Here is a 10395-nt window from a genome sequence, read left to right as displayed (position 1 = left end):
CATTGCAAAGATGAATGAAATGCTTTCTTCTGCGCTACTGTAAAAAAAAAGAAAAAAAAAGAGTAAACGTTCAAAAATTCAAATTGAAAAATGCTCATAGGTGTAGGGGTATGGACAATGTAGAAGTAACAATATACATCGAAAACGGAGGGGGAATAATTTTTACCCCAGTCACAATACTTTGAATGAATATAACAGAATACAAAATAACGATTAGTTTAAAGTGCATCAAAATGGAGCTGCACCGTTTCAAAATATTAATTATACTTGAAATGAGCGTTCCCTCACCGTTTTGTAATGATCTAAACTCTGTAGAAACGCACATAGACGTTGTATAATATGATATACACTATACAGGAACCGAATATTATTATTATCATTATTATTATTGTCATCACTATTATTATTATTATTATTCAGTATCTAGACTATATCTATAGCTTATATCGTCGCTTAACCTCAACTCGTTCTAGCAGATAAATCGGTAGCTTGCTGGACTGCAGACCAAAGGATCGGAAATTCAAATCCACCCAGTTACCACGGTTTTTTGAAGCTTGAAGTTTGTGTGATGTGTGGCAAAATGTAGATTAATATCTTGCCAAAGGACATTCGTGCCGCGGCGGGACTCAAACCGCGGACCTTGTGATCCACAGTCCAGAGACACATCCCCTTGGCCACGACACATCTCCTGTGTCGTAGATGGCGCTATTCACTATGTCACCTAACCCTAACCCTAACCAAAGCCTGACCCTAACCCTATCCCAGTGGCGCATCCAGAAATTTTTACAGGGGGAGCACAAAATCGCATGAGGTGAAATAATTATATGACAAACCATGAAGCGAGGCGTCAGCGGCGAGAGAGAGCGCAGCGACCAAGCGGGTGGTTCTGGGAGGGGGTCACAACCCCTCCTTGAGTAGGAAGCATTTGCGACTTTAGAACCATATTAGGCGCACTTTCAGGCACTTCCTGGAGTAATATGACGTAAAATGGCTTTCTCCTACCCCTCCAAGGGATATTTTGCAATTTCAGAACCACATTTGGCGTATTAATGTCCACCGGCACTTCCTAGAAGAAAAAAAACGAGGCTTTCTTATTGTTAGAAGTTAGAGAAAAGTGATCTGTCACGTCGCGAGATGTTGTATATGCACAAAGACGGTGGTATAAACTGTGTTGTTATCAGGGGCGTCGTTAGACCTATTTCAGTGGGGGTGGGGGGAGTTGATGGTGTAGAGGCCACCAATTACCGACAAATATATTAATGCCAGTGTCCCAATGTCTGCAAATTTAACCTTATAAACCCGGAGCCAGGAGGTCGGTTATTTTTCAGTTCCCCCCTCCCGCGGGAAGCTTATTAGAGAAAGAAGACGATTCGCTGTACCGTTTCCGACTCTTAATTCCTGTTTCGCCCCTCCCGCACGAAGCGCAGAAGCTTTCACGTTTCATTTATTATTACTCTTAATCCTTGTCTGAATTCGTATGCCCCCTCCCGCACACAGCGCCAAAGCTTTGACGTTTCATTAAATCATTAGACAAAGAAGACGATTCGTTGTACTGTTTTCGAACTGTAATCCTTGTCTGAATTCAGTCCCCCCCCCCCCTCCCCTCCTCTCGGGCGAAGCGCGGAAGCTTGAACGTTTCCTTAAATTATTAGAGAAAGAAGACGATTTGTTGTACTTTAATCGACTCTTAATCCTTGTCTGAATTCAGTTTTCCCCCTCCCGCGTGAAGCTTTGACGTTTTATTAAATTATTAGAGAGAATTAAGAAGACGATTCGTTGTACCGACTGTTAAACATTGTCTAAATTTTCAAAAATGTTCCTTTGTCCGATAAAAAGTCACAGTTCGTAGGGGGAACAAAAATTGCCGGCCGACTGACATAATACATTTCACCGACTTCAAACTTCTGCATTGATATAGCACACGAGGATCGAGCAAGAATACCGACACAGCGAACCCGAAACAGAAACATAATGATCTATGCGTATCTTTTTGTACCTCGACTTGGTGAGTCAACATCCCCTCCCCCCCCCCCTCTCTTACTCCGACTCCTCTTCTCTCAGGCCCTTACCCCCTCTCTCTCCTCTCCCCACCCCCGTTTATTCTGTTTCCTTGTTCTCATCTTTTTTTGCTTTTCTCCTTTTCTTTCTTTTTTCTTCTTTCCTCTCCTTCCTCTTTTTCTTTTCTCTCTTTCTTTCTTCTATTCTGTTTCCTTTATTTCCTTCTTTTTGTTTCTCTTCCTTTTCCTTTTTTTTTTCTTTCCCTCGCATTTCCCCCCTCCCCCTTTACTCATTTTCCCGACATCAGCGCAATTTTACCGACAATATCCTGACAGGTGGGGGGGGGGGGGGGGCTGTCGCACCCCCGTTTAGCGACGCCCCTGGTTGTTATCCAATATTTTCTAAAAACAAAGGGCACCTAAAAAGGAAAATCTAAAGGCAAAAATATACAATTGTTTAGACATTGGTATATACCACTATATTGTGGTTAAATTATCTGGGATGATTTCAATTTTTGTTTCCAGGCTCTTTATACATCATACAAGATATTGCTAAAGCATGCATACTTTGCAATTGGGCATGATATTCAGAAAATTCATTTGCGAGCGAGTGAAGCGAGCGATGAAAACAAATTAAGATTTGTGAGGTCTCAGTGCGAAAAAATCACACCTTATAAAGAGGGGAAAACACATTCCTGGTGGGGTTATTATCCCATTCTCATAACGGAAGACTGAAAAAGACCTTTGATAAGTAACATAATTAATCATGTATAAATGCGAGCGAGCGTTGCCATGCAGGTAGCTTTTGGGGAAAATTGATCTCAGTCGCTTGAAAATAGGGTCACGTTTAATGATGAGAGCAAAAAGGAACACTTATCGAAATAGATAAGAAAATTATTTTAAAAAAAAGAAATGGAGCACGTGTCAAAGTACAAAAGGTAATTATCAGAGGTGAAAATGGGGCACTTCTTACACCAAAAAAAAAAGGCACTCACCATGGATGAAAAAAGGCACTTATGAAAATTGGAAATGGGCATTTATCGACGGAAAAGGGGCACCCATTATATTTTGATGGGGGGCTTTTAAAAGAGGTAATCAAGTGGCATTTATAAAAAAAAAAAAAAGGGGATGGGTTTCTTAATAGAAAGAAAAAAGGGCACGTATCATTTTTGAAAAGGGGCACTTATGAGAATACAAAACGGGCACTTTCTATAAAAAAAAAATTAAAAAAGGAAGAAGTTGGCATTTATTAGAGGTGAAAAGGAACACTCATCAGAGATGAAAAGGGCACTTTTCAGGGGAAGGGGCATTTGTCAAAGTAAAACGAGTATCTCTCAGATTTTAATTGGGGCACTTATGAAAATGAAAAGGAACACTTTTCAAAGGAAAAAAACGGGCATTTGTGAGAAGGGGGAAGGGGCTCTTTTTAAATGGGGGCACTAATCATTAGGAAAAAGGCACAAGTGAAAATATAAGGTCCACTTATCCAAATTAAAGAGGGGTAGTTATTAAAAGGAAGGGGCACTTCTTACAAAGGAAAAAGATCACCACTGGTCAAAGTAAAAGGGGCACCTCTCAGATTTGAAAAGGACATTTGTCAGAAGTAAAAGGGGGCACTTATGAGAATGGAAAATGGACACCTATTGCAAAGGAAAATGGGAACATGTAGAAGGGAAACGGCCACTTATAAGAGGTGAAAAGGGGAAGGGGCACTTTTACAAATTAATAGGGGCACTTGCCAAAGTAAAAGGGGCTCTTTCCTATGTAAAAAGGGCACTTTGGGGTACTTGAAAAAGTGGGAGGGCACTGTGCCCCCTACCCTGCCCTGCCCCCCCCCCCCCCCACGAAAGCGCCTCCTCTTAATGGTTTCTTCTGGTTTGACTTTACAGTTCCTCCTGAAACCAGTAGACTCTACTGGTCTCTAAAGAAAAAAAAACAGTAGAAACTAGTAGAATGAATTCACTGCTTTCTCATGGTTTCTACGGGAATTCCTCAGGATGATAGATTGAGACGACATTTTATGACAGTTCTTTTTGTTCACGGTAATACCCTGTTCGAAATTAATAAAAAAAAAAAAATGTGTACTACATTGAAATAGAGTAACTACTTCGTAAAAAAAAACGGTTAAAAGTATTTATGGACAATCAGGAACATTATTCAAGAAATTGATATGAGGATTTTTCATTTGTATTAATTGTTATCTTTTCTTTACCCATATAATTCAGTATTTGCATGTCCTTCTTTATCAGATTTATCCCGATATTCTTCAATTCAGTTTATAGTGTTAAAGAATTTTAATATAGAAATATGCATGAAGACATCTAAATTGTTTAATTAAAAGCCCCTCTACACTAGTTTGGCCAGGAGGGATTATACCTCCCTGCATGGTCACCGACAGGTGGTTATCTCATCAAATCAGCTCTCAATTTAAGTAAGAAAAAGGGGATGGGCCGGTGACAAATGGTCATCGATAAGGCATTGTTTGCTATATAGAGGGCGCAAGTAGCTATAAGTAGTGCAGTGGGGATTTAAGGAAACGAAAAAGCCACAAACGAAAATCGATATTAACTATTGTTTTTTCATCATCAAAATGTATCCATATTTTTTTCCTTAGTATCCTTTTAGTAAACTAATATATCCATGTTCAAATTACATAAGACCGATAAATAGGCCTACATTGAATCCTGAAACATGAAATATTATAATTAAAAGTAATTATAAGCATCGAGTGTTTCTACGTTCCGTCGCAGACACTTCATGAAACTGGAAATAATAGAGAGCGTTGTGTTGAATGACAAGGTCACTATCTCAAACGCGTAGCCAGGATTTTATTTTAGGGGGGCGGTAATGAGCACGCGAAGCGTGCGAATCACTTAAATTGCGCGCGAAGCGCGCTCCCTAGGGTGGGTGGGTGCAGGGAGGGGGGAGTTTCCCCTTTGAAAGAAGACGATTCGTTGTACCTTTCTCGACTCGCAATCCTTGTCTGAATTCAGTCCGCCCCTCCTGCGCATAGCGCGAAAGCTTTGACGTATTATTAGACAAAGAAGATGATTCGTTGTACCTTTCTCGACTCTTAATCCTTATCTGTATTCAGTCCCCCTCCCGCGTGAAGCGCGAAAGCTTTGACGTTTCATTAATTTATTAGAGAAAGAAGACGATTCGATGTACCGTTCTCGACTTTTAATCCTTATCTGAATTCAGTTTCCTCCCCTCCCGCGCAAAACTTTGAAGTTTCATTAAATTATTAGAGAAAGAAGTCGACTCAAAGTACCGTTCTCGACTTCTTAATCCTTGTCTGATTTCTGTTCCCCCCCCCCCCCCTCTCGCGCAAAGAATTGACGTTTCATTAAATCATTAGAGAAAGAAGACGACTCAAAGTACCGTTCGCGACTTCTTAATCCTTGTCTGATTTCTGTTCCCTCCCTCCCCCTCTCACGTGAAGCTTTGACGTTTCATTAAATTAATAGAGAAGAAGACGATTCGTTGAACCTTTCTCGACTCATAATCCTTGTCTGAATTCAGCCCCCCCCCCTCCTGCGCGAAGCGCGGAAGCTCTGACGTATTATTACACAAAGAAGACAACTCTTAATCCTTAATTTGAACTCAGTTTCCCCATTTCCGCGTGAAGCGCGGAAGCTTTCGCGTTTCATTAAATTATTAGAGAAAGGAGACTATTCGTTGTACCGTTCTCGACTCCTTTTCCCCTTTTTCTTCCTACGTCCCCTCACTTTTTTTCTTCTCTTTCTCTCTCTTTTTTGGGGGGGCCGGCGTTGTTTTTTTTTTGGGGGGGGTTTGGGGGGGGGGGGCGACCGCCCCCACCGCCCCCCCCCCCCCCCCCCCTTTGCTACGCGCCTGCACTATCTCCTTTAGCCAAGAAATTCCAGTGGATCTACTATTATGCTCATAAAAGTGGCTTAAATTTTGCGGGGAATCATGTGCTCCAAAACCGCTCTCAGTAGAGAAGACAGTTTTTAAAACGTTTGTTGAAAATATATTACTCCACATGCATGTTCTTGAGAAAATGCTCCTTCTCCCTTTCTCCACTTCTCTCTCTTTCACTGTCTTTCTGTTCTCTCTCTCCCTCTTTCCCATTCTACCCCTTTTCTCTCTCTTCACTATTTTTTCTCCATCTCTATCTGTATCGCCCCTCCCCCCAACAAAAAAAAACTCTCTCTCACCCCCCCCCCCCCCCTCTCCTCCTCTCTCTCTCTCTCTCTCTCTCTCTCTCTCTCTTAATCGATCGTGTGAAGCTGTTCTTTGTTTTCATGATCAATACTTTTATTTCCAGCCCAGTTCTGTATTCCTAATGCAAATACCATATACGTGTAGACTGGATAGCTGATCAATTAACACAACAGGACAATGTTTAAATCTCATTTAGTGAAATTTATTTGTTTATTACATGTACCTAACAATCCTGATACAATGTAATTACTAAATACAAAAGAATGTGATTAAAGTTGTACATAACAACTCTTCCAGATTAATATAAAAGCAAATGTGAGGCTTAATATTCCCAAATTATAATTTTTTTTTTTAGAAACACATGGGGCAGGTACAACATGTGCAATCTTGAGTTCAGTGGCACTACCCATTAGCTCTGTGGTCTAGAATGACATGTCTACTGCCTTCATGAGTTCACATGCTCAACATACAAGTACATGTAGAAGAATGCATCATACAAGCTGTAAAGCACTCTTTAAGGACACAACATCTGAATTGATTGGGCTGATACTCACCATAGATCTACTTGAAAACAAAACAAGAAAATCAAAGATATGAATGCATATAGATTAGGTTAAGCTAAGTAATGCTATAATGATCAGATGGATCTTAGTCTAGTCTCCCGCCTGGGGAAAACTTAAAAGGAAGATTCTGAGGAAGATTCTCACTCTATAAGTTTTTCTTGGTTATATTGCCACATAGATCACTACAGATATTTCTTTGCAACTTCCAACCGTATACAATACAGATGTTTGCTCTAGTTACCTTCTCCATTCTGACCAAAGAAAGAGGCAAGGTTTGTCAAAAATGAAACAGTAAGGTTTACATCAGTAAATCTTAACCCCATTCATGAACTCAACTAACAGCTTATTGGTACTTTATACCCTGCCCCCTCCTCTCTCCCATGTTTAATGCAATTGTACACAGAAACCAAGTGGGATTGTTTTATCAATGCTACCCTTGTAAAAAAAAACACCATCAACCCCAGGCCTGTGATGATGACTACAGGGTTATGAACCACTGGTCTATGTGACACATGCAAAGAGCGAGTGAAGGGGACATTGAGACAGTGTCAGATTAAAATACAATACCGGTAGGCCATTTTCGTGATGTACTCAAATAATTGAATGCACAAATCTTTGTTAAGTGCCTTGTTACAAATTATTTCATACACCTGTTACAAATAATTGTATTTCAATAGTCAGAATGCAAATTGCATACATTATGTGTTGTTAGGTAGGACAAGCCATAATGTTTGTCCTACCTAGCAACAATCAATGTACGCAATCTGCATTCTGACTGTGAAAATATTACTATTCATAATAGGTGAATGAAATAATAAATGAACACAAAGATGTAGGCATCAAATTTGAATGTATTAGTACATTTCAGAGCCATGGGCACCGAAGCTTGCCAAAAGCACTATCTTACCCCAAAAGCTGTCTATACATGTATTACAATAAATGAATGTCTACTTTCCTGACTACAATGGAATTAAAGATGTGTATTACATAAAGCAAACCAATCTTTGTGAAAATATAGAGAAGCAACATCACCTCAGGGTTAAACAATGCCAATTAAGTACAAACATTCTAAATGTAAAACAAATCAAGCTTTTTTTCAACAGAGCATGTATAATCTGTTCCTTTCCAAATAAATGTATACATCAATAAAAAACAGATGTCTACACTTACATGTAGGTAACCTATTATTATGCCCAAAAAAAGTTAGAAAAAGAACCAAAGGAAAAAGGACAAAATGAAATGAAATATGGCCAAGACATATTATCTGGACTATCATATATTAGGTACTTCATAGATTAGATACTATTCATCAAGACCGAAAATAAAGAATATAAGAAAAAAGTAAATCCTTCTCCAATAATTAAAATGTTCCACATATTACACAAGAAGGAATGTAATAGTAGTTGGCATCTAGTCTGCCGGCACAGACCCTAATTTGACACTTAATCAAAAAATCATTGTGCCTTGAGAGAAGTCTAGCCCAGCTACCTACTGGTTGTGTCAGGAGCAGCTACAGTACATGGCCTATGGTAGTCTTATAGTGCAGACTCACTTTTACGACTGACCAGGGTCTGTGCTTGCAGACTAGTTGGCATCCAGGATAAATATTGAACCACCCATACAAATAACAAACAAAAACAAAGAAAAAACATCAAGAATCATAAATATCAAGTTGTCCTACAGCCATCACCATTATATCATTTTGAAATAAAATAATCTAACAGTGAATGTTTACAATATATACTGGAATATGTTGTTGGGCAATACATATACACACACCGGTAGACCCTTTAATTTGTTATTACCATTACAAATGTTTCCTAAGGTGTAATTATTCATTATTAAGATGAACAAAACTTTATTTTACATTCTTTGATTACAAAAAAAACCACTATCTATGGACACTTCTATTACACAAAACGTTCCATGCCCATCAGAAACAGACTCTTTATCTCTCTTTTCTTTCTAAATCCTAATTATTAAAAAAAAGGAATATCAAAATATCATATCTAGATTTCAATACAAATTCACATAACATTTACAATAGAACGACTACACAATACATGTATATTATATATTAGAATCCTGTTTTTAGTCATCATTGCTACAGTATGCTGTCATTACAGCAACATAAAACACTTTAAAAAACATTCGACTTACCATTAGACCCCTACCAGCATAAAGACAGAGTAAATGTGCATAATAGCTGCACAAATTGCATCACTTGGAGATACATGTACGTGTAATACCTGAAATGGATTAATAATGAGTGGACATCTCTTTCTTCCCATCACCCTAATAATCTCCACGTGCCCTCACTCCCAAGCACATCTGGAAGACGTCACATTTATCCTTGGAAAACAGTGGATGATGCGAGATGGCCCTGCTTCACAGGAGAGTCCTTTTTGTTTATAGTAAACATAGAAGGCAGGAGGTCAGATACTTGCAAGCATCTGTCGAGCCGCCAAAAATGACACCAGGGACCCGTTTCACAAAGCCTGTTTTTCAATGGCAAATGACTAAAATCAGTGACAAATCTGCTGATAACCAATCAGAAGCAAGGATTTCAGTAGCTTATAACAAAGTGTCTTTGTCACTGATGACAAGTTTTGTGAAATGCCCCCAGATGCATCAAGAAGAGAATCATTGCATTCTACATGTATACCCGTTGAGGCTCCCCATTGACCCATTCTGTAATTTCATCCAGCATTTAGACCCCCCTGCTCTTATACTGTATTTCTTCAGAGGGGAAACACAACCGTTAAACTGGCTTTTTATCACAAATCTACAAATGTAGATGGTTTTTCTCAAGATTTAGTTACATAAAGCCTGAAAGCTGGACTGCACTACTTGTACATGTAGCTACTTGCTCCATCTATATAGCCAACAAGGCCCAAGCGGTACCCGTCGATCCCCTATGGTTCCCTTTTTCTTATGTTAATTGAGAGCTGATTTGATGAGATAACCACCTGCCAGTGACCACGAAGGGAGGTCTAATCCTCCCTGGCCAAACTAGTGCAAATAGACTTTAACCAGCAATGCAACAACTCTTTGGACAACGGATAAAGACAAAAATAAGTAAACATACCCACATTTCTAACTTCAGTATGGAATTGACTAACTGCTGTTATGTCTGTCAGACTCAATGTTTTGCCCACCGAACAGTCCTTATGCATCCCAATCAATTAGCATGAGCTGCTAAGGCTCATGTACCTCCTTCATTAATAATATTTTTTCCATCCAAGATCAAGTAAAAGTAAAGGCTTGTTCAGATAAGACGTGGCAAAACCACAGTGTTTTTTTATTTTATTTTATTTATTCTATCAAGTGTCGCATTTCTGTATCTCATAACACGAAACGTTTGTTGTGCGCAGTTGCAATTCATTTACAAGTAAAATATATGCAAAAACACAGTGGATTTTTTTTAATGCGGTTTTGAACGTCATATCTGACCAAGGCTTAAGGATTAGCAGGGAATTTCACACAAAAAATATCAAACAAATAAACACCACATACAAGGGGACTTAGAGATCGGTGTGCAAAACATATGGTTGCACGGTGTTCATAATCATGAATGAAATCTTTTTCTTTAATAACAAAATCAAAAAGCACATGAAAAACTTTGAAAAAATGTACACACCGTTTACAAG

Source organism: Strongylocentrotus purpuratus, unplaced genomic scaffold, assembly GCF_000002235.5.
Source record: "Strongylocentrotus purpuratus isolate Spur 01 unplaced genomic scaffold, Spur_5.0 spur5_scaffold_19, whole genome shotgun sequence".
Lineage (NCBI taxonomy): Eukaryota > Metazoa > Echinodermata > Echinoidea > Camarodonta > Strongylocentrotidae > Strongylocentrotus > Strongylocentrotus purpuratus.
The sequence above is the reverse complement of the archived record's forward strand: the minus strand, read 5'-3'. Positions refer to the sequence as shown.